General features: G+C 41.6%; 1 protein-coding gene across 5 annotated transcripts in view; it reads right to left on the bottom strand.

Moving 5' to 3' along the window:
• LOC141771100 (leucine-rich repeat and fibronectin type III domain-containing protein 1-like protein) overlaps nt 1-27257 on the bottom strand; it is a 389487-nt gene that overhangs the window by 305071 nt on the left and 57159 nt on the right. For 4 of the 5 annotated variants that reach the window (XM_074641026.1, XM_074641023.1, XM_074641022.1 and 1 more), the window contains exon 2: nt 12816-12855. The gene's annotated coding sequence lies outside the window, so the exon portion shown is untranslated. Of the gene's footprint in view, nt 1-8102; nt 8203-12815; nt 12856-27257 lie in introns of all 5 variants that reach the window. The other variant, XM_074641025.1, reaches the window with a different exon arrangement.

Here is a 27257-nt window from a genome sequence, read left to right on the forward strand (position 1 = left end):
TATAGAAAGATAGAAATCCTGGCTGTTGTCTAGTAAGACACAAGATGTAAACCGCTGTGACACCATACCAAACCATTAGGGTGGGAAAAAAATATATTCACCTACTGTATGTGTTGCAATTCTTTTTTTAATGATTTTGATATATTTTGATATTTGCTTCATTTTGAGTCTATGAGGAGATAGAAGGAAGTTACCGCTTTTATTGTTGTAGTCTGAGTCTGAGTCTGTGACGTCATATCCGTTCCGTTTCCGTCAACCAAAACAAAACACAGCCGGCCGCCGCGAGCCAAAACGAAAAAGCAGAACACGTTGGAGTGTCTGCGTGGATACGACCTGCACCCTCCCATGTTAAATCCAGCGTGGTAAACACTACACATCCAGTAAAGGATGGAAACACTTTGGGTTTCACACATTGACAGGAAAGCAGAGCTACACAGAGCAGAGCTAAAGCTGCATGCTAACTCTGTCACGGACAGGAAACGTTATCGTATCACGGTAACGTGCGGTCGAGCCGGCCGTCGTTCTCGTCTCCGTGGTCAAATCTGCCGACGCTACAACTGTAGAGCACCCAGATACTGACATTTGTGTTCTCTGCATTGAAACGGCCCCGATGGAGCTGACCATGGATGGATAAAGAGAACGGAGCTGACGGGAGAGCTAGAGACCACCTTGGAGAAGTTAGAGGAAGTAGACACGTGGGACTACGTCCGCTTTTCAAAATAAGGTTTAACAAAGGGAACTGTATACAAAATACATCTATGGAAATAAGATTGATTGGATTATATTCACCAGAAGTATAAAACATTACATGTCCCTTATAGATTAAAAATAAAATTCCACTATTTTGTGAGGGTTAGGGTTAGGTTGTCTTTATTCTTTGGTTTTTGGGTTGCTGGGAAACAAATGCAATAAATAAAGCCTGACAATGATCCTGATATATTTGACTTCAGGAGATCTCTGACTACATACATGCTGAAAATCAAACATTTCTACTGTATTCATTTAGATATTTTCCAAAGTAAAATTCCCAAGAAGTGTGTGATTCAACTTGTCCCCATGGCACCCAAGTATCGTGATAGTATCGAATCGGGAGATAGGTGTATTGTCCCAGCCCTACAAACCATCCACCCCAACCTTGTACAGCAGCTTCTAAAAGACAACAGTCATTACTTGAATATTGATAGGATGTTTTACGTGTCTGACCAAATGACCAACGCTGTGGTTTTATAATTAGGATTGTTTTAAATACAGACTAACATGACAGGAGTGCCACACTGATCTACAGCAACATTAAAGAGTCACAGAAAGCAGACAACCAGCTCTCGCACAAACACACACACACACACACACACACGCAGGCAATATTATTGACTTATCACCCCGCTGTCCGGTGAGGCATTGACTCTAATGGTGTGGTTTCATGTCTTAAAGAGAATAATCAGGAAGATCAGGACCACAAGAGACACACATTAGAAGACTAAATGTAATGTTGCCATCAGCTTAATGGAATTAAAGAAAAGGCTGAAGTCAGGTCTAATTAGTGTGTGTGAGTCACTTCTTCTAGCTGCATGTCACTTCTACTGCCTCCACGGAGCCTGTCTCCACTTTGCTTTGGAGCGGTAATTATTTAATCATAATGTGCGCCGTGTCACTGAAACACAAAGCTCGAGACCACCCAAAACACACACACACACACACACACACACACACACACACCACTTATACACACACCACTTATACACACACACACACCACTTAGACATTACACTGCACTTAAAGTCAACAAATTATGAAACGCTGTCTTCAAATGGACCCAATGGGAAGTCTGGTTGAGGTCATAGAAACAGAAGACTGACTGTTGCTTTGTTCAAGTTTCAAAAAAACGTTTCATGGTTTTGTGTTTCCTGCATTTCAATTCAATTCAAATGTAATTTGAAGAACTATATTTATGCACAGCGGGGCATTTAAAAAGTACATGCAACAGAGCGCACACACACACACACACACGCACGCATGCACGCACGCACGCACATACACACACACACACACGTGTTGTTGATAAAGTAATTCATACAAAAAAAACTATAAACTGTAACTTCTGCAGATTCCAGCATCTTCAAAACAGTGTACATTCAAAAGGACTTCTCATGTAAAAATGGAGACACTAAAGGCTAGCAGTTGTAGGTAGGGCTGCAGCTATTGATTATTTTAGTAATCAAGTATTCTACCGATTATTACATTGATTAATCAAGTAATCAGATACAAATATTTTTACTTTATTAAGGAGTACGGAAGCCCTGAAAGGCAAGCAAGATTTTTATTTTATTTATTTTTTCTGGTGATTTATTTTCTAAGTTTATATAAATTATTTTCTCTCCTAAGAACAGTTTTTTTAACCACTTTTTTTTTTTGCCAGGATAATCTTTCTAAGTTCCTTTTAAAAAAAAAAATGTAGGCTGATTTTTTAAGTTCCTTTTTTTGCCTCTTAGGGAAAACAGATAAAAAATACTTTTTTTTTTGGGCTGATTTTTCTAAGTTCCTTTTTTTTTTTTTTCTTTTACGTTTCTTTGTTGTAATTGTAAGCCGCTTCATATGAAAGCATTAGCAAAATTAATGAAATATAAACGATTCTACCTAATTCTAAAGAAATGTTTGTACTCTCTACCTCATAATCCTCAAGACCAAAGAGTAAATGATGGCTGCTCTGATAAATATCAGAGTTGTAAAATTGAGCTTCAAAGGTCACGTCTAAAAAACCCTTGGACATGTATTCCCTGGCTTATATTTAGTCTTTTCCCATGTAGCTGAGGGCAGCATGCCCCCACCAACGCAGCTCCTTGGGTTTTGTTTTTTGGACATGGCCTTTAAATATGCGTATTTATGACATTAAATCACTTTTTCTTGTAAACACTGAGATGATGGCACTAAAAAATCATGCTGTGAATCTCTGGAGAGAGCAACGTTAATACACAGGCAGACGGAAAGACAGAGTGACAGTTACAGAGACAGTGTGGCATGGACGTAGAGAGACAGACAGACACATAACAAGGGTGACAGAAAGCGAGAGAGAGAGAGAGAAATCAGAGGTGGTGTGACAGGGCGGCCGATGGATGATTGTGTGTGTTGGCAGTTTGGAAGGCTGGGCGGGATAATTGGTGTCAGAGTCCGGCTGAAGAGCCCGTCACTGCTCGGCTCCGCATGCTGGCAGACTGTCTCCGAGAACAAAAGGTGGACGGAGACAGTGATAAAGACCTGAAGACGGACTTGAATAACGACACAGTCGCAGCGTGAACTAATCTTTTCACCGGGGAAGTCCATATTGTCTAAAGTCAGTTTCTATTTTTAACTGACAAAGTTGATAAACGAGACAGTTGAGGGCAAACTATCTGTCTCCTCCTGGATCGTACGAAGGCAGGAGACAGAAATCCTCCCTGTTCAGCAGTTAGTGTACAGAACAGAAGAGAATACCACCAACTCTGCAGCTTTATGGAGCTTTTTAGCCCTTTTTTAGCTGAAAGTTTTGGTTTCACAGGATATTTACTGGTTCAGTCGCATTATTTCCAGCTCATCAAATTAGCATAAATAAGTATTAGAGTATTTCCCAAAATGTTGTGCATTCTCCAGCAACACGTACCAATGTCCATCTTCACAGGGAACAACCTGGTTAGGTTTAGGAAAAGGTTGTGGTTCGTTGGTTAAAATAACTACAGAAGTGGCGTTACTTAGGCTGAGCACGGAAGTAAGTTACGTGATGAATAAATCAACATTGACATCTGGTTTCACACGGGAAACAAACAGCGGTCTCCTGGGCCTGGGTCCGGTATTTTATGACCCACCCATCCACCCTGACCTCCTCCCTATGTGGAGTTTGCTGCTCTTTATACTTCCTGGCTCACTATTAAGTGGATTACATTGATTATACACAAATCAAAGTGCATTTCTTTCCGTAGGTACAGTTATGAACGGTGTATGAGACCAGCCTGGATCCAGTCCAACTTGTTGGTTGACAGCGTTTCAACATTGGACACCATACTTCATTGACAGGTTTGAGTCTTTAAACATGAAACCTCAAAAAAGCTTCAGAAAAAAAAGTCACTTTTCCCCCGAAGATGAACACACACAGCGTCTACCACGAGTGTGTTGGTGTGTGGAGCTGCACACGGGGATTGGTTTAAACAAACTTCAAAAGACCGCACAACAAACTTTAAGGACTTAAAATAAATCCACTGGAATCCATTCAAGAGAAACAGTACTGGGACTGTCTTACTGGAACTCAATCAAATAACTTATGAAAGGGGGGGATATCGAAGGTTTGAAGTTTCCTTTTAAGTTCTTAGAAGAAGAAAAAAAAGGAAGCACTTCATGAGGAGAACCGGTCGACTGATGTGCTGCACATTCAGGGGGGAATGTCTCAGGGGAGACCGGTCTGTTATCATCCACCAAATAAGAACAACAAACATTTGCTTAATGTTTGATAATGAATAATTCATTAATATATTTGGAACAGGAAAGAAGAAAATACCAACACTTAACTGAAACTCATTTGATTAATACAGAATTCAAATGCACCAGTCCACTGGATGAATGACCCCAGAGCCATCTTAACTTATTAACTCTTATTGATCAAGTCTGGGGGAATATCTCAACTGTATTTGTAATAAATCTCCCATTAAATGGAAGTTATCGGTGGTTATCAGCCTCATAGATGTGGTTCAGAAGGGGCCTGCTACTCCCACTAGTAGGTTTTATCATCGATTCACATCGATCACCAACAGAAGGATTAAAAGAAGACGACTTTAAGCGGCCGCAGTAATTATGACAGGAGCAGAGGCGGAAGTCAGGTGCTGTAGTATAGACAGCGTGAAACTTCGCCTGAGGTGTAGTCAGAACACATGACTTTCACTCAGGTAAACCGGGGATCTCATCCCGTGTGAAACCAACAATGTGTTGTTTTTCTTTGTGTTCACAATGTTTAGTTTCACTCTCACTTAAACTTAGTTATTTTATTTTAACAGTTTCCCTAAACGATACCTAAACCTAAGGGAAGGGATCGACCAATCACATTGTGCGAAACGGGTTGAGTTCCACCTTTCAACTTCGACAAAGGCAGCGCAGACCAGATCCACTCCTTCTGTTCTTACCTTTCACAATAAAAGCCCTAAAAATATAATTTTCGCAGGCGAGTATTTTGCTTCTTTGTTCCTTCGTCATGCCCCCAGTGTGTAAAGGCCTTCACACCTGCTCACAGTAGTGAGTTATATCTCTCCTCCATCTTTACGTTGTGGCTAACTTATGGTGCAACCCATTTATCCAAAGTTATAGCATAACTGCACCACTCCATTCAAACTATGATTGAACTTAAACAAGTACTTGAGTCCAACATGCATAATTCTAATAAACAGGGCACTGCTTCATCAACACCTCACAAATATCCTGTTGGATAATATTCTATTATTATCTGAATGCTGGAGATGGCAGGCGTTTGTAGCACAGACTGACTTCTTCAATAGATTGCTGGCATCAGACTCCTCTTATATAACAGGTCGGGTGTCTGATGCCATCTCTGTATTTCCGCAAGTCTGTTTCCCAATTTGTTATACAAATGGTATTAATATTAGTCAGCTATATAATTCCCGATCATGTCCACAGACATGTCTCTGTCCCATTTAAAAAATGATCACATAGTCGTTTTACTATTTTTAAAAGAAACCTCCAAGTGCTGGTCCGTAGAGACGGGATCTGGTGGCTCTGAATAGATTACAATGGCTTGTTAGTTTGTTGTTGTGTTTTTAATTTACTCTGTAAAGGCCTTTAAAACTTAACTGTCATACAGGGCTATATGAATAAATTAACTTATCTAAGGCACCAGCAGAGCTAAATATGGTACTTACATATTGGTGCAATGAAGCAGCATATAGTCCATCTGTTTCCTGTTTAACTCCCTCCCTCTGGTCCCACTAAGCAACCTAACAGTCAATTCATTGTTTCCCTTCTTTCACTGCTGTATCTTTAATAAAAATGAACGACTCAATTGGTCTTTTGCTCTGCTTGTTTTCAATTATTGTTTGCTTGTTTTTCCGATATTGACCGGAGTGATCATTAACTGTGAACCGTGTAGTCCGGTGGCGTACTATTACACGAAAGAGGGCAACGGCGTGCCACTTCAAATAATCACTCAAACACTTGCAAAGCTAACTGGTTTCTATCGGCCAATCACGCAAATTGCAAGGTGAAAAAAGGTGACCTTCAGGTCTGCCAGAGGTCACAGCAAAACAGGAAATGCATTCTCATATTCATCCTTCCGCATCTCGTCCAGGTTTGTTGCAGAAGCTGAACAGCATACGGAACTTTCCTCCACCAGTTCTCCTGTCTCATATTTCCTCGAAATACACAGTTTATACTTTGTTAGGCTTGGAAATATGCACTGAAATGGTGTTGTAAACAGACTGTGAGAGCTTCTGCTCCGTCGTCAACTATCAAGTCTCAGATACATCAAAGTGTTCACCATTCCTCATCTATTTCTGCAGAGCCATTCTCTTATCTAGCTGCTCCTGCTGCATAATGACGCCCGTATCTTGTCTACATACTGTACATCCTCTGCTACCTGCAGCATCACTGGGCGGCTGTGGCTCAGAGGGTAGAGCAGGTTGTCCACCAATCGGAAGGTCGGTGGTTCGATCCCCGGCTGCTCCGGGTCACATGTCGATGTGTCCTTGAGCAAGACACTTAACCCTAAATTGCTCCCGGAGGCATAGCCATCGGTGTGTGAATGAGTATTTAGATTAAATCCTGATGGGCAAAGTTGGCACCTTAGTAACCTCTGCCATCAGTGTATGAATGTGTGTGTGAGTGGGTGAATACTGACATGTAGTGTAAAGCGCTTTGAGTGGTCGGAAGACTAGAAAAGCGCTATATAAGTCCAAGTCCATTTACCATTTACCATCACTGCTACTTGTTTATAAGTCTGCTCATAACAGGACGGGAAAAGTAAAAGCCAAACACACACACAGTAAGCAAGTACATACTTGTGCCAGTCGCGTGGCTCCATTAGCATACATAAAGCATACCTTAAGTGTTAAGCACATATACATATAGATGAACTCACACCTCCACATGCACTCCACATACTGTACTAAGTGCACTGTACATGCATATGCATAAAGGGTATGGGCTCTTATAAACTACACACAGCCAAGTGCAGGGTTGCAAAGGAACACAGGCACTATGTATGGAGGACATTGTTGCTCATATAAATAAACAGCTGAGTGTTTGAGGTTGTGTTCGAGCTGAAGAGAGCAGAGCAGAAGGTGAGCTTGAGAATTTCAGGTGCGGCAATAAAGAGATGATGAATCCGGTTTTATTTTGTGTCTGTTTATAGTTAGTGCAGGGTTACAGGGGTGTCTAAGAACAAGAGGGACATTTTGAACAAGGTGATAAATCACCAGGTATCTAACGTTGGGGAGTTTAAACTCACCGGCTGGTGAATCATGCAACCTTTAGCCTGCTTGGTGAAGGATGGTGAAAGCAGCTGCGGTCAGTCGACTGGCTTCCTGTTCGGAAACATCCTGAAACTGAAAGTGTTGAAGGTGCAGTGTGTAGAGTTTGGCGGCATCTAGCGGTGAGGTTGCAGATCGCAACCGACTGAAACTTCTCCTGTGTGTAGGAGAGCTACGGTGGCCAACGGGAAAATGTGAAAATGCTAAAGTCTCTCTCTAGAGCCGGTGTTTGGTTTGTCTGTTCTGGGCTACGGTAGAAACATGGCGGCTCCGTGGAGAGGACCCGGTCCCTATGTAGATACAAACGGCTGATTCTAAGGTAACGGAAACACAACAAGTCTTAATTTCAGGTGATTATACACTAAAGAAAACATATTATTGTATACCTTGTCAGCCAATAGATTCACCTAAATGCTACACACCAACAATAGTTTGAAGTAGGCAGGTAGGCCTGCTAGTATTCAACATAGAGCATCAGTGCTGGGGCTTAAACAAAGCTATAAGGTAAATGCTCAGCATCAGTGAGGCGGAATGATGCCAACATACAAATGGAGACATATTTTCAGGCTGCAAACTTTGCAACGCTGCAGTGTAGAGAGAACTTACTGTACAAAACCAGCATCAGAGGTCCTCCAGCTGACAAACATGTCAGCTCTCAATGCAATGCTTGTTGATGAAGTTCTCTCCTCCTGGGGATCAATACAACCTGATGCCATTGATAAAGATAGATTATAGATTATAGGGATGTAACGATTTTACAATGATACAATTTCCATGGTTCTGATATGATTCAAGGATGATATATGGCTCATCATATTGAGATAAAATATGATTCAATGATTTGAAATCAAAAAATTCAATCAGTGTGACTGAAATAAATATCTGATACTGGACAGAGCAGGTCAGGATTCCTCAATGTTTGTCTTGTAAGGGAATCGGGGATAAATTAATTATGGATATAAACAAGTAAACAACTATTAAAAGGCAAATACATACACCTTTTATTTTACAAACATTGGGTCTTTTCATACATGAAAACATCTGGAAACACATTTTAAAACTTCGTCAGACTAACGTTAGTTGAATTTCTGTTTTGTTTTTTACTTTACTCTCGTGATGATTTGCCTCGCGGACTGTCTGCTCTCCGGCTGGATACGTGAGGCTGATGCTGCGTGCACATCGATATCATGACGGGGAAAGGGAAGTCTTATTCTCTGAATGAAAAACGACAGCGCACGGGGAAAGCACCTGTAGGTGAAACGTTAAACATTTCTTTACTAATAAAAGTGCTAAAAAACACTTTCATATGACGTTTGTCATCCTTAAATACAAGGTGCAAATCCTTAGTATCGATACAATCGATTTGAGTTTCAAAACGATTTCATATCGATAGACTTCTCCCGTGAAGAACAACTTGCCGAGTACCTATCGATGTAGTTGGACCGTAAGAAAATAAATCAATACATCGATGTAGTTAACGAATCATTACACCCCTAATTGATTATCATGTTTGTGATTTAACACTACTGTAAATAAGATTTCTCCTCAATGGTCTTTTTTTTTTTATTTAACGTGAAATAGGTCGACGATGACGGCGACGCCAAGAAAACTGGAGCTGATGCCGGCGAACGACTGTGAACTGCTTCTAGCAGTCTAAACAGGTTAAATGCAGACTTCAGGTACGTGTGAGATGTCAAATGAAGTCCTTCATGCTCTTGTGAAAACAGCAGGGACAGTAGCTCATTAATAATAATCGCATTAATCATAACAGCAGTGCCATATGTAGCCTACACACAGATGTGTCCGTCATGCCTGAGCTACAACGTAGATGTGACTGAATTAGGACATCATCCCAACATGGCACCAAACTGTGCTGCTACACTGACGGGCGACTGGTTTCTCTGTTACAGCAGACATCCCAGTTAAATCCCAGTTAAATCCCAGCAGCCTACAGCACCGGTGGATTGTTGACTTGACTGCCAATCACTGCCACACATACAGGACTGGTTGTACTGGGCTGCATGAGTGTAAACACAGTAAAGCTGATGCCTGCTGAGAACCACACTCACATAATGACTATTTACACATACAGGTTTAGTTTTTACTTTGAAAGCAGCACAACAACTGGATAGATAGACAACACATCATAAGGCTCACATCACTTCTCGACCCATCTAACCCTCCGTACAGTGTCACTGCTGTAAATTTATGCTGCAATTGGTGAGCAAAATGAGAAGAAACAACAACAAAGTGGATGAAATCATGGGTGAAGAGATGTGGGCAGCTGGAATTTGACAACATTTGATCAAATATTCATCGCACTTAGCTGCTCACTAAACACATATTTCAATGATGTACCTAAACTGATCAAATAAAGCGTGATTTGTAACTGAACCTCATCTTCAAACGGAAGCAAACTGAGTCTAAATAAAAGTTGTGTAACTGTTAATTGTCCAGGTGTAAATGAATCAGGGCATTTAAACAGGAATTTTAACATTGTCACAGTTAAATTGAGCAATCTTACATGTTTTGTTCCATGAGAACTGGAGGTTGGACTCGTTCCAACTCTTAATCAGAGCTCTAATTGGCTCAACAGCCACAACGAGTGTCCGCAATATATATGTGTGACATCACTGCTACATTAATCAGCATCTGGTATTTAAGCTGCAAGGCTTGTTTACAGAGGAAGTCCCGTCTGCTCCTTATCTGTGGTCTGTTTGAGTCCCACATCCCGCCCTGTGGATGAATGACTGTAGTTTTACTTACAGATAACACGATGTGGAGGATCCATTGTGATCAGATAGAGGACGCTCTGTCATTACCGCGGCCCCACTTCCAGATAATGTCCACTCTAATCTGATAGTGCATGCACGTCCATTATTCAGACAGATATTGGACTGTCAGTGGTCAGTAAGCTAGATAAGTGGTGGCTCCATTAGAGGACGGCTCGGCTGCTACTGTACAGTGTGTGTGTGGCCGTGCATGTGTGTCTTCCAGAGTTTAAATCAGCTCAGTTTGTTTTGTTAAACTCTTTTACCCGACGAACCCGGTACCGGTACCGGTACCGGTACCATAGAGCTGTGTGTTAAATCACTGCCTTTAAAAACTTCATGAAATGCTGTGGTGGTCTTTTTTCTGAATAGTTTCTAAAAGACGAGGCCTTAACGCGACTAAAACAACTCTCCCAGTGGATTGTGCCCAAACAATGTTTGTTGTTACTTATTAGTTATTATCTAAGTTTGACTTGATCATTATTCATTATTATAATAAAACTACTCCATTTGGGGTCAAAATTAAACAATTTAGTTGTTTTTTATTGATATTATACTGTGCACAATGATAGAATGTGATGATGCACAATGATAGAATGTGATGATGCACAATGATAGAATGTGATGATGCACAATGATAGAATGTGATGATGCACAATGATAGAATGTGATGATGCACAATGATAGAATGTGATGATGCACAATGATAGAATGTGATGATGCACAATGATAGAATGTGATGATGCACAATGATAGAATGTGATGATGCACAATGATAGAATGTGATGATGCACAATGATAGAATGTGATGATGCACAATGCTTGAATGTGATGATGCACAATGCTTGAATGTGATGATGCACAATGGTAGAATGTGATGATGCACAATGATAGAATGTGATGATGCACAATGATAGAATGTGATGATGCACAATGATAGAATGTGATGATGCACAATGGTAGAATGTGATGATGCACAATGATAGAATGTGATGATGCACAATGCTTGAATGTGATGATGCACAATGCTTGAATGTGATGATGCACAATGGTAGAATGTGATGATGCACAATGATAGAATGTGATGATGCACAATGCTTGAATGTGATGATGCACAATGGTAGAATGTGATGATGCACAATGATAGAATGTGATGATGCACAATGCTTGAATGTGATGATGCACAATGGTAGAATGTGATGATGCACAATGCTTGAATGTGATGATGCACAATGGTAGAATGTGATGATGCACAATGCTTGAATGTGATGATGCACAATGGTAGAATGTGATGATGCACAATGATAGAATGTGATGATGCACAATGCTTGAATGTGATGATGCACAATGGTAGAATGTGATGATGCACAATGCTTGAATGTGATGATGCACAATGGTAGAATGTGATGATGCACAATGGTAGAATGTGATGATGCACAATGATAGAATGTGATGATGCACAATGCTTGAATGTGATGATGCACAATGGTAGAATGTGATGATGCACAATGCTTGAATGTGATGATGCACAATGGTAGAATGTGATGATGCACAATGGTAGAATGTGATGATGCACAGGGTAAATGTCATGGCCAAAGGCTCCATTGTGGTCACATAGCCTCCTGTAGTGGATATCAGGAGTATTTTAGAGCCAGATTCCCTTTCAAGAGGAAGAAAACCCATTTGGCACACTTTGGGTATCCAAGTGTGCCAAATGGAGAGTCCTCCTGGTCCTATCCTGACTAAAACCTTTGTAGAATCTATGTGCTTTGTGTTATTTATATCTGATTTGGCACAGTTGTGGTCGAGGAGTTGCTGAATGAATTCAGTGGCGTCTCTGTGCATCATTGCTATAAAGGTGTTATCCACTGTCTAATCTGGAAACATTTAGGCAAGGATACAAATTTTAATTTTTCCTTTGGTTCATCACAGTTTACTCAGACATAGTAACAGTCACACTGTTATTGGCACTGGGGATGAATTCTCTGAGGTCGTACCTATCCATAGAGACCAAGATCATGCATATAGACCTGGTAGCTGTGGAGCTATTCTTGATTTATTTTGGGTATGTCTGTCTAGGAGAACCACACCTTCCAGCGCCCTACAGGGGCTTAAGAGGTTAACTGTTAGACGTTTTTGTGAAAATGTGCGTCTAAATTTGCCAATGTGTGTTTGATCGTCAAGCTAATCGGTTCTTAACATGCCTGATCCCAAAACTCTCTCCCTGCTGACCCGGTAATGCATCTGTCGCTTCAGTAATTGCCACTTTATGACACTTCCCCTTCTATACATACAGCCATTCATTTATCCAACATTCAGGCCATTATATCCATCAGTCCATTAAACTGATTTTTTTCCCATCTGACCCAGACTTTCATCCACTTATGTGAATAAAAGGTTGTGACCAAAGCCTGCATGTGTTTCATCAGATTTCTCACAGTTCAAATGGAGTTCAGTCTCTGATAAAGAAGCAGACAGGTTCAACTATTCTACGTGTTTAGATTTCTAGTTTGAAGTTTCAAAAAATGATATAAAGTTATGAACTTACCTTTATGTCATCTGGTTGCCAGCTCAATCCTTCCTGATACCTGGAACGAGAACACAACGCGTGTTACTTATTGTGCACAAACAGTAACGCAGCAGTTATCTTCAGTAACAGCAAGAACAGAAACACTCGACTGGTCTTTGAATTGAATTGGTCGATCAATGAAGAAAAAGAGAGACCTTGAAAAACTTTTAAAAAAGTGTGTTTATAAACTTTTGTAAATATGAAATGTAAATTTCGTATATGAAAACAATTTTGAAATAAATAAAGTATGAAAAATAAACTGACTATGACTTGCCCCAAACTGCATGTGATTATCATAAAGTGGGCATGTCTGTAAAGGGGAGACTCGTGGGTACCCATAGAACCCATTTACAGTCACATATCTTGAGGTCAGAGGTCAAGGGACCCCTTTGAAAATGGACATGACGGTTTTTCCTGTATGGAGCGTTATTTAGCCTCCTTCTCGACAAGCTAGTATGACATGGTTGGTACCAACAATGGATTCCTTAGGGTTTCTAGTTTCATATGATGCTAGTTATATGTTATATGAGCCCGATTCAAAGATCAATATCGGACGTTGCGTTAACTTTGACAGCCCTATAATCAACAAATCCACCTATAAAAAGACAAAAGGAAAGAGTGCATTTGTCAGGGACTATTTTCAGCGGCGTATTAATCCACATTTAGTGCTCTAGTGCGTATCAGTGGCAGCCGGACGGTGTATGTGGGATTGAGTCAGAATAAACTACAGTGTGTGTGTTCATGGTGATGAAGGAACATGTCGCCCAGTGCAACAGGGAGGATCACTGATGTGTTTTTAATGGAGCTCTATGGCACAGAGGGAGAGGAGATATCAGGCTTTAAAATAAAATACAAATAAATCCCCAAGTGCTGCATTCTAACGGTTGCTTAAAACAAATTAGACTGCACCTCTTTATACGATCCCTCAAACACTATTTTATCACAGCAGTTAGAGGGAGGAAGGGCAGACGAGGGAGATGACATGCTGAGGAAATCATGAGTCAGATTTGATGTTGCGAGAATATAGTTGAACCCCCTGAGTCATCACGACACCAAACTCTCATTTCATCTTTTTTCGCATCCGTTGCCAAACTGCATCTTTTCGCGATGAAGAAACGTTGAATCGGAGCAACTCGGAGGCGAACGGATTCATTTTAAAGATGCGGAGGCAGCTGACAAATGGATGTCATCACGGAGGAGAAGGAATGAGCGGCGGGATGAATTACAGCGATGGGTTTTGTTCCATCTACGTGTCTCTGTATCTGATAGATGAATTATAAACACGAGGAGAGGGAGACGGGGAGAGATGGAGTGTGATTCTAGGAGACAGAGGCTAAAGACGCTGCGAGAGATTCAAGAAATAAGCAAAATATAAATTGATCAATCAGCTCTGAATCCAGCTCCTCTTCTGTCTCTATCTTGATCTTTCCTTCTCTCCATCATCCTTCTCTTCCCCCTCATTCTTAATTTACCCCCTCTCCTCCTCTCTCATTTTTTCTTTCCCTTCACTCCTTTACCTTTTCCATCTATAACTTATTGCGGTATAAATCTCATCAGACAGAGTGGATTATCAAAAGCCTTCGCAGGCTCTCTTCCTCTGAATGAAATTGGACCACTTGAGTTTTAAAAACCAGCCGGCTGCTTTGATCTCCAGATAGTTAGGGCTCTCGACATACATAGGGCTCTCGACATACGTGTGTGTGTGTGTGTGTGTGTGTGTGTGTGTGTGTGTGTGTGTGTGTGTGTGTGTGTGCGTGTGTGTGTGTGTGTGTCCGTATGCTTAAAGATGGTCTCACAAAAAGAGAAAATCCTCTAAAAGGTAAGACACAGTGGTTCACAGTTTGGGATTTGGATTTAAAAGACGGGCGAACATTAGGTAAAAGTTAAGTTAAGCATTCAGTTGTCAGGTGTATTGGAAGTATTAGTAGCTAAAGGATGGAGTTGGATGAAACCACGTCAGGTACAGTCCGTGTTTCTTTGTCACGCTCAGCATCAGGTCTCAGTGTCTGATAACTCCGGTCGTCTCCGCTCGCTGCACAAAGTCGACATTATTTGGAACGGCGCCCACGGTGCTTCCCGGTGACCCGTGATAGGAGGTTCCATGTTTCACTCTGAGCTCAATCAATTATGGAGGTAAACACAAGCAGTTAATTTGCTAATGACCACCCTCAGTGGGCTTCTATAATCTTATAATTGGGCAATAACCCGACAGACAAAGACAGAGCTACAGTTACAGCAGCGCAGACCTTTAAACCGAGATACGAGCTCTGGGATTCATTTTAGCTCAATTATGAGCCTGCCGATAACAGTTACACATCACACCGCATACACTACAAGTAGATCTGTCTCTAACAATGCAAGAGATCTACGTTCATCTATGCATCTAAACAAACCTGACATGAACTTCAATGGACAAAATAGTCCCGGATGATCGAACACAAAGGTCACACACAAGGTCACAATGAAGTTTCTCTTTTTTTCAAAAACGTTCATATAAAAACGCCACGTCAGCCTCATCAAGTGGAAAAACGGTCACAACACAAAGACGTTTCATGTCTGTAAGCAATAATAGTATTTTCTTTATTCATTGTATCCGATTTAAAGGGTGCAGGTAGAATATATTGTTTAACATTGTCTGTCAAAATGTTCTGAAAAGACTTCCAAGCTGTGTTTGAATACCTGTAACTAGAATGCCAATATGTTTTATGTTCTTTCTTGAATTTTGGTAGATAACCAAGTATTGGGACGGACAGTTTTGGTCCGATCTCATAGGCCGGTAAAAGATTGAAGGTTGAAAGCAAGTATTACAATTAACACGGACTCAAGGCAGGAAACAGCTTTCTGCTGTTCAAGGGCCAGTGTGAAGGATTTGACGGCATCTAGAGGCGAGTTTATGGATTGCAACCAACTGAAATTCTCCCATGTACCAAGTGTGTAGGAAAACTATGGTAAATATGAGAACACAAATGTCTCTCTCTAGAGCCAGTGTTTGGTTTGTCCATTCTGGGCTACTGAGACATTTATATGAGATATAAATGTCTCATTCTAAGCTCATGAAAACACAACAATTCTTATTTTCAGTTAATTATACACTAAAGAATACATAATATTATATTCCATTTCTGCCAATAGATCCCCCTCAATGCAACACACTGTTCCTTTAAGAAAAACAAAAACAGTTATCTGAATTTAGTTTTGTTGTTGAACATTTACAAGACTTCTAAGATTCATTGCCACCTAAAAAAATCCTTTTCCACAAACTACAAAAAACACACAAAATCAGATTGTTTTCTGGCTGCCTGAACTGTTTGGATGTATCGCTCCATCTGATCACCAGTAATGAATACTAAGAGGGACAGGATATGAACCAATTAGTGGATAATGAATTCATTCTTGGAGTCATTTATTAAGAAACAAAATGCCAAACACTCGCTGGTATTAGCTTCTTAAATGTGAGGATTTTCTGCATTTTTCTGTTTTATATCAAACAAATATAAAATATAAAATACTATTAAATCAAATGATATCACCTTTATAGGCTAAAAACATGAACGAACAAACTCTGAAATCTGTTCATAAGCAGTTAGTGTGGCTGTAAACACTCAAGGACTTAAATTAATCATCACGTCAGGGCCTCCACAGCTGGCTCATCGTTGTAAAGGGAGCAGCGGTCATGGTTGTCTGATCGAATCATCCGTAGACCTCACTCCATCCGAACTGATATGACTCTGTTATGAGCTCTTTAATGCTTAAAGACGACGGCAGAAAACTAGCAGGGAGGGCTCCGAAAAGTTCAAGCCCACTTTGATGCTATAAGTAAAGGAGCAGCGCTGGAGGGAGGTATGGATTCAAGGGGAAGGCTAATAGTCTATTATTGTGTGGTTTTCCTTTTAAAAGTTAGTATATGGGCTAATGGCATGCAGCAGGGAAAGTTTTTATGCTGATGACAGTGTATAGTTTCAAGTATAAGTAAAGAAGTAAACAAGAGATTTGCTGAGGCATGAATGTATTAGCATCGGGGCCAGCAGACAGGCAGGCTGGACCGAGTACACACACATACACAGTATATATATATATTCAGTAAACATCATATCCATACCAATATCCACAGAGCCAACACTAATCCAGCCTTTCTATGCATGGTATCAAACTAATCAAATACAGTTAAAAATATGAAGTTCTTATCATCTTATATAAAGACATGAATAAAGATCGTCTGAAAAACAAAGTTCTTACTGTATGTGCAGCTGATGACACTACAACTGAAAAGAACGACACTGATGCTGGAAGAGAAAATAAAGAACAGATACTAGAGTTTTTCACCTTGTTTTCTCGACCTTTGACCTTAACATTAAAAAGGTGCCACATGCTCCAGACAAACCTCTACTACTGTGTCCAAGCAATCTAAATGTACACTCACCAAGTCAACTACTAACTAACAGCAGGGCAAGAATACGCAGGATTGTCAAATTAACAGTACTATCTTATAATCTTCACATGTGGCGTAAGCCTGTAGTTAACGTTAGCCATCTGTGTGTTTATGGTGCATTGGATAGTTTGTTTATTGGATTAAAGCTGAAGCAAAAAGGAGAAAACAACTTGTATTTTTGTTTCGTCATCCCCGCTGCCAGGAAAACTACTTCGCCGGGAGGAGAGTAGACTGCTCTGGCGATGGGCTTTCAGTTAGCAGTTAGCTGTAGCAACTCAAATTCAGTCAGCGCCGTGAGTCACAGCGGTCTAACTGGTGTAACAGCTGCAACAGAAGGTCCGCTGATCCAGCAGGGAGTCAGGGAGGTCCGGGATCAGACTCCCGGGTGCTGGAGTTTGTGCTGGTTGAATCGGGCTAGCTGCTAACTGCAGGTCCCGTCCCCCCCGGAGCTGCCGCCTGCTCTTATCCCAGAGAAGGAGTTTCCTGGCGGCGGTGAGGATGAAATGAAAATACGAGTCATTTTCTCGTCTCTGCCAATTTGGATTTAATCCAGTACACAAACTCCCAAAACGCACACGGACCATGGATGCATTATCCACGAGCCCTTGGGGCAGCTCTACGTCTTCTTCCTGTCATGTTGGACATAGGACAGACTGGACGCTACGCTGACTCACTATCGCCTCTCAGAGGAACAAGTGGTATTACAAGACACTACGGGCCGCTGCTAGCTGGTTAGCATGCTCATTTCACTACAGATATCTCTGCAACACAACACATCCTGGCCAGATCTTACACATTGAACCTTTAAATCTAAGGAACTCTTTTCTCCTCCTCTAATTCTAAATCGTCTGCTATGTCCTCTATAGCAGACAATAGGAGTTTTCTCAATCTCTGTGGAAATTGCTCGATGAACACACCAAAGACTTTGTGCAGCCATGTAGTGCAGGCTCAGAGATAAAAGGGTTTAAGGACGGTCTGACATACAACAACCTTCAGCAGCACACAAAAAGATGATTCCAGCAGACCTCGTCTTGAAAGCAGAGACCTTGTGAGAAAACCATGCAACAGGAATTAAATATTTTACACCTTGCCTTCAGGTGATTATAAAATCAACTTCACACAGCCACAAAAGAGCATGGATGCACAATGCTGCATGGAGATTTCTGCTAGAAGTTGGTGCAGATGTATTGTACAGTTAGTGACATCCAGAGTGGCCATCAGAGTCAAACAGTAGTAGAAGCTAGAGGCACTAGATTAGACACCTAGAGAAAATGTTGCTGAGGAGGTAAAGGGTCAAATGTCACAGTGATGACAGTAGATGATAGGGAAGCTAGTTTGGTCCAATAAAGATCATGTATGATCGGTAAGAAGGAGGGACATGTGAACAGAAACATTGACAAGCTGATGTTCATGGTAATTTTCCCAATTCTTTTTTAAATGCTGTTGCTTTCCATCCAGTTGTATTGCAAATCAATTATTAAATAACGGCCTTATCTCACAATATTCAGTCTAGAAATCATCAGTCCACCAACTCCTGAGAAAAATATCTGGCTCTTTAGCCGCTAAATTTTCCACTTTTTTTCACCAGCCAGTTGCTCACTTTGTCTGAGCTTATTTTCTGAAAACGTCTTTCTGCTGATGTTGGAAATGAACATGATGAGAACGTCGGGACTGAACCTTTCAGCAAGGCCAGAAAAACAAAACTACGAGCTACAAACAGCTCTGTAGAGCTGCAGAGTTGGTGAGAATTCAACACTATTAGCAACCCATACTCATTAGTGATCTGGCTGTGGAATGGAAGTGAAGTGTAAGTACTTGAATCGCATGTAGGAGAAGAATAAGAACTAAAGTTTTGCGTGTAACTGAAGGGAACTGTGGTAAAAACCCTCCCTCAATAAATGCAGGGTAAATAAATCCTTTTAAAGAGCTGCATAATAAGACAGAGGGCCACAACTGTGACTCATTACTATTAGCATCCTTTCACAGCGGCCTGTCTCACTGCACCGCTGCAGCTCATTAACCCCCCTCACATCTTCACTGCACCTCTCCAGCTGATTATCTCTGGTTGGCTATGAAGCAGCAGAAACACACAGATTGCTGCTTCGAGTGACGGTGCATGATACACACACACACACAGCTGTGCATCCACACTCGTCGTATTAATAGTTACGGCTACACCAGCAGCTGCCATTTTGAAAGACATCCATCAGCATGTGGATGTCTCACTCTGCTCTAAAAGAGAAGCTTTGTTTTCCTTGTTTAGGATAGGGCTGTAAGTAATGATATCTTAATTATATCTATGTAATTATACCATTTTTTTAAAATATTTTAGTCTCTAAAATGGTACAGCATCCATGATAACTTCCCAGAGCCCAAGGTGATGTCTTTACGTATGTCCAACCAGAAAGACAAACATATTCACTTTACAATTATATAAAAGACAGATCTAGAAGCATTAAAGCCATGATGGATTTCAGCTTTAAAGCTGTCTGTGAATACAGATTCATTCACCGATATGAGTTGAACAAACTGCGGAGTTATAATGCAGCATCCAGAAGGCCCAATCACACTGAATGTGAATACATCCACATAATGTCACAGGCCGGACGCTGTTCATTCAGTTACCTGTCCCCATGGCCTCAGTGTCACCTGTATCAAATAGATTTTACAGTTTCTTTCTCCACACCTCTCTCTCTCTCGTTCTCTCTATTCCTCTCCATCATACTGTTCCCCCTCTGTTCTCCTCTCTCCCTGCCATTAGGTTTGTGTAACTCTCTTAAGGCAGCATGACTGTATAAACTGAGAGCTTGCATAAACTAATGGGCCAGAGCAAATTCACCTCGTCTCTCATTGCCTCTTTCTTTTTCCTATTTCTTTCCGCACACTCATTTCATCGCACAGCTTTCATAAAGCCTCCCGTTGGCTCCTGAACCTCCTCCCTATTGGCTCACTTCCCTGGCCCCTCTCTAACCCCACCAGTCTTTAGGTGGAGTTATTGTGTGTTATTAACCCTCCGCGGCTACCCCAAAGCTCAGACATGTAACGGCACGTCAGGGCTACCGAGGCGGACATTAAGACCACAAGAACTGGGATTGGACAGTTTGGGCTGCTTGTGCTTTCTCTGACAGGTTTGCTGGTGGAGGGTCAACACACTCTCACTCCCAACTCGTCAAATACCGACGCCTGCTCAGTTGGCCTACGCTTCAAACTACGAAGCTCTAGGTACCCCTCTAGCACCAGTTTTGGACATGTCAGAGACGGCGTGTCAGTTTCCACTCGTTACATGCATGTGTCTTTTCAAAATAAACTTCCAACATAAGTTTACTTCATTTTTAGGTTTACTCACTCAACAAAATCACTCGGTTATGTTTAGGAAACAGAAGTGCTTGGTTATGATTAGGAAAAGATAGCGGTTTGGGTTAAAATAAGTACATTTCTTTATGTAAAGGACGTTAGTTAAGTAAGGAAGTTACGTAACAAAACTATGGTAAAACCTCATTGTTGACTTGGTTTCACACGGAACACGAACAGCGGTCTCCTGGGTGAAAGTCCTGCGTTTGCTTGTTCATTTAAATAAATGAAAAGACCTTACATTTGCAGTATTACGAACTGGGAAAAATCATAAGCAGCGATCTCTGAGAAGTGAGACCCAAAAACAAACCTGCATTTACTGCTTATTGGTGCCGTCAAAGGGAACCAAATCTCAGAGATTGCAACTTCAAGTAAAGGTACAGTATGTAATACAGAGCTCACTAGTGGAGCGTTTTTACACTAAGTAAATGATGTGAACACTTCTTCCACCAGTCCAACAAACGTGAGCAATCGGCTGATCAGACAGGTTGTAAATAAGCCAACTGTTTATCCAGATGACCTAAACCGCTTCATTCGGAGGTCAAACTGACATTGCTCTCATTGCACAGGAAAAGTGTGCACACAACTATGGTACAGTAGATATGGTGAGTCAAAGTTGAAGTAGGTATGAAAGCTGTGAGGAAGGTTTACAACGGACAGTTTGGGTAATAAAGTACTTTGTTGTTCGTCTGTTTTTAGTGATCTAGTGATAGTCTGGACAGCTCATGAATGTACATTCATCCCCTGAAAACACACTTCACACAACACTCCCTCCCACTCTCTCTCTCTCATTTTCTCTCTCAAAGCATCTTCATGTCACGCCCTCCCACTCTCTCTCTCTCTGACATGAAGAGTCCAGTCCTTTGTCTCTCTGTCAGCAGACACTGTGCTCCATGACAGCCAGTCTGCTGACACCCACTATCAGCAGCAGCGTCCACACACCCAAGATACACTGGTACAGTGTGTGTGTGTGTGTGTCTATGTGCAGTGTGTACGTGTGAGTCAGGGTAAGTGGTGCATGCCTTAGGTGTGTTTTGAGAGCAGCCATGCATTCATGAGTGTGTGTGTGAGTGTGTGACTTATAAAGTGTGTGTGTGTTTGTGTGTGTCAGATTGATTCTGTGTTGATTTCTGCCTTCTCTTCCTCATGAATGATTCAAAGGACTCCAAATAGGAAATTGTCTCTCTGACCAGCCCACTTTCCATCTCTGAAGCCTTCTCTTTCACCACACACACACACACACAAACACACACACGCGCACACACACAATGAAACATCCATCTCCATTGGCATATGCCACTTTGGGAGTGTGTATGAATGTATTAGTGGAGCGTCTGTGTGTCTGTATGTATCCGTGTGTGAGTGAGCCTCCATGCTTTCAAGCGTACATATGTGGTTGTACACGCGTGTGTGTGTGTGCGTGTGTGTGTAGCAGATGAGAGAGGCGGCCCGAGGGCTGTGGCCGGATCAGATTGAGTTGGCGGTGCAGAGCAGAGAGCAGCGATCAGGAGGAGATGCTCAGCATTAATCTGATTGCGGCTCGAAACTCTGCACACTCGACTGGCAGAGCCAATGAGGAGAAGTTTGGGGCCACAGACACAGACACACACACACACACACACACACACACACACACACACACACACACATAAAAAAAATCCAAATCAAGGTGTTGTTTACCTTTCCCTAATCCTGTGTTAGCAAGATAATCAATTCACAGTGAACACACAAAAAAAAAAATCAGCAAATCCTCACATTTGAGGAGCTGGAACCTGTTTGGTTTCTGTTTGATAATGATCATTGTTGATTAAAGGTACTATATGTAACAAATAACATGCATTAATGCGTTGTATTGCCAATGTGTGAACAGATTGTAATGTAACTTAAAAATTGAGACCTTCCCCGACTTTCTCGGTTGCCTTTAACAGCCTGTGGACTGATTTCTATGTGTGAAGGACTCTGGATGGTTTTGCTTCCTAACGTTAGCTGATGAAGTAATATGCAAATGGCGGGCTAGTTGGCATCATGGAGATTGGACATTAACGGTGATATACGATTGTAATGTAATGTCACGTCACTGTTTTGGTCAATGCGCCTACGGAATGTGAGCACGTACACAAGCAACAGGATGCTGACTGCGGTTCACTCAACGGCCACCGGTGTCATTAATAACAAAGACTTTCTGAAAGTTACATATAGTACCTTTAATTTTCTGTCAATCGATTAATACAGTATGTCAACGCAGCCCGTTCCCATGAAAAGCCGTGTTAACACCACAATGATGCACAAGGCGTCTGGCGTGCAATAAGTACGCCTTTCTTGATTTCCGCGTGTCATTTGTACACCGTGTATCCTGTACTGACTTGTAAATGGATCCACATATAAATGCTAAAGTTAAATTAGTGACAATTGTCATATGTTTTTTTTATTGACGTTTGTGATGTGTTTTTTTTTTAGTTGTTTCCATAAATGTTTTTCTTAGTTGACATACTTATTTCAAGCGCAACCATGACTTTTTCCCCTTACCCTAACTAAGTGGTTTTCTTGTCTGAACCTAACTGTGGACATTTGCTTGGCGTACAAATGGCATACAAAAAAACGCTGTAAAGACTTCATGTGAAAAGGCTAAAATGCGTACTCATAACACACGGAATGTCTGGGTATTTCCACGCCTTCCCGTCAGACCGGGTTAATCAAAGTGATGTTAATAAGACAGAGTCGGGGTGGGTCTGTCGGTTAATCCCAGCACTGCTCTGTAAAGGCTGAGTCATTGTAAAGTATCTTACTATCTTATCAGAATAGAGTCCATTTAGCATCAGTCCTTGAACTACCCATCTATCCATTAGTTTGCTCTCTAGCTTGATGAATATCCCTGAAGACCACGCATACTGTAATACTGCGTTATTAGGAGAGCGGGAGAGAAAATGAGAGCTGAATCAGATTTGTGGTTTATTACATAATAAATCATGCTGGTTTGGATTCTCTCTCTTGGGAAAATAAATTGTTTAGAAAAGTGTACAAGGCATATACATGACGACACACACAGACACACACACACACACACACAATGTATAAACGATGGTGTGACACTAAAATCAAAGGTCATCGTGCATGAATGAGTGACAGACGCTCTGATTGTGTGGAGACATGTACAGTATAAGATCACCAAAGAACCTGAAGCCTCCGTGTGATCCACAGTCCATCCAGCACAACGGCCTACACTTTCTGCAAAATGTACAAACATGCAAAACACGTCCATTCAGTTGTCTCCCAGTAATAAATGTCACCCTCTCCGCATTAAATATGGAGCATTAACGCCTTTAATAAAGTGGCTGTGTCTCATGGAGGTCACACTAGACAGTCTATTAACTCATAACTTAGCAGTAACACACTGCAAGCAACATGTCAGGATCACAGTCTAGCCGGTATGTCTGTGAAATCATGACAAACTTAGATACTGAACATCAGCAGTCATAGCAGTTATTAGTCAGATCCAGGAACCTAGTTGGCTATGAGAAGGAACCAGAACCTTTTCAGTCATTTACGCATTCATAAACTTCATTATTATTCATCACCAGACTACCTTGCAGAAATGCTTTTGGTTTATGAACCAGGAAGGGCCATCAGATCCTCCGCTTCTTCTCTTTTAGTTGTTCCACAAAGCAGAACAAAACCATTTGGTGATGCTGCTTTCAGCCACTGGAACGACCTTCAAGAGGAACGACCTTCCAGAGGAACGACCTTCCAGAGGAACGACCTTCCAGAGGAACGACCTTCCAGAGGAACGACCTTCCAGAGGACCTGAGAGGAGCTGAAATATTGATCATTTTAAACTATTTATATTGTTTATACTTATTTTATTTATCATCATCATTAAAGTGTTTATTTTACTCTATTTTATTTAATCAGCATATTATTGCTGATCATTATTATCTATTTTATTCTATTCAAATTTGATTATTTTAATACAATCTGCTTATTTTGTGTAGTTTCATCATTTGTATTTATTTATTTTGTATTGTTATTTTTATTTCCTTGTATTTTATTTATCTTTTATTATCTTAAAAACCCATCTCTTATTGCTTTCTTATTCAATGAACTTTTATCTTGGTTGTTTTGGTGTGCATTAGTCTCTAAATCCATTTTTAATACTCTATATGGTTGTCAATCGTTTGTCCAGTACTTTGAATTGCATTTGACTTGTTTGAAGGGTGCTATATAAATAAAGTTTGATTGATTGATTGATTGATTGATTGATTGATTGATTGATTGATTGATTGATTGATTGATTGATTGATTGATTGATTGATTGATTGATTGATTGATTGATTGATTAAGGGAAGGATGTTGAAACATGCACAGTAAATCGTGGCTGCGCAGACTTAACCGGAGAGGTCTGGACAAGTGTGCGTGGTCACAACACATTACCGGTACACAGAGCCTTTGTATATACCCTCTGATGACGTATACGTACGTTACACGAACCCCAGTGGACCCGCATGTACTCGCCGACCTGCAAAATATAACTTCAGCTTCAGTTTACGATCTTCAGTTGTCAGCTGAGAAACAGTGGTAAATAATGGAAAATACAGATGTTTCCTTCTGAATTCATCAGACTTAACAACAATAGTAACATGTGTTTACTATAAATGTAAAACAGGTCATGGTTACAAAGATCACTGGTCTGATTATCTCCACAGTTCTGTCTTCGGCTACAGCCGAGCCTCCTGCAGAGCCAGGTGTATAGTAAAGCAGGCCCTGGTGGGTTTCAGGTCCTGTCAGAGGTCATGGGGTCAGAGAGGCAGCTTGAATACAGCTAACAGGCTGAAACGAGCTGCTGCTGCTCGCTGGAGAATCACAAGGTGCAGGCGAGGAGGGAGACGGAGCATCCGCAGGGAATAACATGACGGATAGTTTAATTTTACCAGCAGAGGAGAGAAGACAGCTGAAGTTGGACGGGGAGATTTTCTTGGTAACTAATGGTGTGTGTCACATTTAGATTTAAAACATGTAACCAAAAAACAGGCCCACACTAGTGAAAGCCTCGGGGGGGGGGGCAGAAACATTAAGATTGCATTGCTGCACATATTTTAGCTTAATATACCATATGGTGGGCTGTTTCCTCTCCTCCATTAGACCTTGATGAATACTGCCATCGCTGAAATACATCGGTTATACAGTGTTGTTGAAATGTCTCCATTTATTTAAAAATGGTGCCTTTTTACTTCTCATTATTTTATGTCCATTCTTCGTTGCAGCCCACATCGTGTAGTTTGTCTGTTTCCCAGCTGTACGCTCTGCTGATTGAGTTCCTCCGGACTGAAAGATTAACACGTGACACGGCTCTCCTGTTTCGCTTCAGGGCTGACTCCGGTGCAGCGGTGTCCTAATCTACCTGTGAACAGATCAAAGCAACAACAGCGTTGACTTGTGTTGACCCGCTCAGCGCTCAGAGAACAAGCTCTGCAGCCCGGTGTTCTCATCACACGCTACAAAGTCAAGAGCGAGAAGAAAAGCTGGCGAGGGAGAGGGAGAGGGAGGGAGAGGGGGGAGCGTTGGCAGACACAAGCACGATTCAAGGTGAAGTTTTAAAAGGAAACCAGTGTAGAGAAAATAGGTGACCCGTGTGTTTCCTCCTCCAGAATGAACCAGAACAAAAGGACGGCCTCGCCATCATCGGCCCCGGAGCTAAAGCTGAACAGACACTTTCCAAAATACACTACATTATTGATGGTTTGGAAATGTCTCACTTGCTCGATAACTCCACTCATCCAGCATACTGGCAGAGAGCAAATAGCAGCTGGACTCACACTAAACTGCAAATGCTAATTAATTTGAATTACTGAAATCATTTTTGCCTTGAATCTCCCCAGTAGCTGACACCGTTCCAGTGTGTCCCTGCTGCTATTTCTCTCAGCATAATGACAAACAAACATCAGTTAGCCAAGTTGTTTTTATCAAATCATACCCTTCAGCCTGGATTGTTATCGGAGCAGAGAGCCATGCAGGGACGTTAGCTTTCAGGGCAACATGCAGGAAGGTTTTGAAATCATTTTCATGAAAGTGCCTTCAACATTTCCCTAATTGTAGAATTGTTGAGATACTTGTACCTACAGCAGCCTTGTGGAACCCAACATGGGGTTATGGACCAACTACCAACGCGGTATGTGCCTCCACTCTGCTCTACGGGGCAGAAACATGGACCCCATACAGACGGCATATCACAAGCTTGGAGGCCTTCCACATTCGATGCCTCCAACATATCCCCGGCCTCTCGTGGGAAGATCGGATGCCTTTCACAGAGATCCTTTATGTGACCAACTCCATCTGCATGGAAGCATCAGGGGCTAAAAAACATCTCCGCTGGATACGAAACCACCGCCTGCCCCACCAAGCCTTCTATGGGAAACTCAGCGATGCAAAACAGGCTGCTGGCAGACGTAAGAGGCGCTATAAGGACTATACTAAAGACCTCCTCAAGCGCTGCAACGTAAACCCCACCCATCTAGAACATCTGGCACTCGATAGATCGGCCTGGCAGGTCACCTGTGGCAGAGCGGCGAACAAATACATCACATCACCCTACAGAGGAGGACCGAAAAGCGTGCCCAACGACACCAGCGGGCAGCCGGCATTACCCC

The sequence above is a fragment of the Sebastes fasciatus genome, chromosome 7 (genome assembly GCF_043250625.1).
Source record: "Sebastes fasciatus isolate fSebFas1 chromosome 7, fSebFas1.pri, whole genome shotgun sequence".
In the NCBI taxonomy this organism is placed as follows: Eukaryota; Metazoa; Chordata; class Actinopteri; order Perciformes; family Sebastidae; genus Sebastes; species Sebastes fasciatus.